The 1,947-nt window shown below is 47.2% G+C and overlaps 1 long non-coding RNA gene across 1 annotated transcript in view; it reads right to left on the bottom strand.

Annotated features, from left to right (window-relative positions):
- Positions 1–1,646: 1,646 nt before the first annotated feature.
- LOC122547530 overlaps positions 1,647–1,947 on the bottom strand; it is a 9,466-nt gene continuing 9,165 nt past the window's right edge. The window contains exon 3 of the long non-coding RNA XR_006311025.1: positions 1,647–1,665. This is a non-coding gene — a long non-coding RNA (uncharacterized LOC122547530). The remainder of the gene's footprint in view (positions 1,666–1,947) is intronic.

Here is a 1,947-nt window from a genome sequence, read left to right as displayed (position 1 = left end):
AGTCCTGATCCCAGTGCACCTTCTTCCTGACCGTGGTTTGATCGCGATACCTTCCAGCACTCTGGTGATATCACACAGTCTGTCTTCATGTGATATCTGTCACTGTGAAGGTTTAAATGATGCCGGTGACTGCACCTTTTGCAGCTACTCCAGATCCTGGGCCAACAGAATTCTCCACTCCAGGGAGATGAGGCAACACAAACCAGGGATGGAGACTGGGATTTTCCAGATCTCTGTTTGACTCAGTGCCATTCTCCATGTGTAACCCTCACTGCATCAGTCTAATTTCCCATTCTGTCTGTTTCTCTATCTTCTGTAGATACTCAGGATGCTCTTGACTCATCAGAATTCCCAATTCCTGTCTCGTCCATCACCACACTGAAGACAGTTGGTCAGCCAGAAGAGATGGAGAGTGAGATCTGGAGCCTTCAGTAAATCCTGCAGTGAGGTAAGATCACTCACAGTGAACAGAGCAGAGTGTATTTAAGTGATCGAACATTGGTCCAGAAGACACGACACAGATACAGTGTTGAAGCACGAACACAGAGCATGATGGTCCCAGGCTCAAACCCCACCTCTTGTTAATTTTCATCTCTGCTGTACTGAGCCTTCATATGTCAATACAGTAAGTTGACAGTTATCAATTCAGGCCTGTGCTGTCTTAGTGAGGATCAGTACAACAGAGGGGAAAGCAGGCCTCCCTCAAGGAGATGGTATTGAAACCTGGGATCTTTCTGTTCTATATTCCCTCCTCACGCTATCTCTTGTCATGTGATAGAGTCATTTAGCAAGGAAACATGCCTTTCGGTCTAACTTGTTTGTGCCAATGTTTTGAATGCTTGTAATTCCCAGAAATTTTCCTATTTCTGTAACCTTCACCCCTCCCAAATTCCCGCTGTATATTTGAAAACTACTCCAATGCTGACGACACTCCCTATGTGTAAATTGCTCCAGTGTCGATTACATGCCCAATCTCAATAATCTCATCCTGCACTCAGTACAATAATTCCCATTTCTGTAGTTTTGCACAATACTTACAGTAACCCCGTCTCTGTAAAATCCTCCAGCCTGGAGCAAAATACCCACCTGTGTACCTTCCTCAAGCCCCAAGAAAACATGAAAACACTGTAACCTTCTGCAGGTCCGATCACACTCCTGCCTCCTGGCCTATAGCACCACACGACCACAGTAACCTTCTCCCAACCCTACCCTTACCGATATGGACACCTCCAGATCCTTTTCAAGCCACAGCAGCACTCCACATCTCTGTTTGCTCGTCCTCTCCCTACAGTCCTCCCAGCACCTCAAACACTCTCCCTTTGTGTAATTCTGCAATTTGGGACAGCACGGTGGCTCAGTGGTGAGCGATGGTGCCTCACAGTGCCGGGGACCCAAGTTCGATTCCAGCGTTAGGTGACTGTCTGTCTGTGTGAAGTTTGCACCTTCTCCCTGTGTCTGCGTGGGTTTCCTCCAGGTGTTCCAGTTTCCTCCCACAGTCCAAAGATGGGCAGTTCAGGTGAATCGGCCATGCTAAATTGTCCATAATGTTAGGTGCATTGTCGGAGAGAAGTGGGTCTGGATGGATTACTCTTTGGAGAGTTGGTGTGGACTTGTTGGGTCGAAGTACCTGTTCTCATGCTGTCGGGAATCTAATCTAAACTCTCCCTCTGCGTTCCATATTGCTGCCCCTAAATATATCCATCTATCCATAATCAGCCCCAACCCCTTCAAACCTCCGTGTCTCTGTGAACCCCCACAGCTCCAACATACCTCCTTAACTGTGTGACCTTTTCCATTCCTGAAACAGTCTGAAAATGTGGACATCCTACAATTCTCCCGATCTGCGTAATCCTCTCAGGTCCCTGCAACACCTCTGATTTGTGGAACCAGCTCCAATGCTTGTGACTCTCCCGATCAGTTTCTACAAGACTTACTATCTATGTAACA

The sequence above is a fragment of the Chiloscyllium plagiosum genome, unplaced genomic scaffold, assembly GCF_004010195.1.
Source record: "Chiloscyllium plagiosum isolate BGI_BamShark_2017 unplaced genomic scaffold, ASM401019v2 scaf_3458, whole genome shotgun sequence".
Lineage (NCBI taxonomy): Eukaryota > Metazoa > Chordata > Chondrichthyes > Orectolobiformes > Hemiscylliidae > Chiloscyllium > Chiloscyllium plagiosum.
This window is presented reverse-complemented; position numbering and strand designations above follow the sequence as displayed.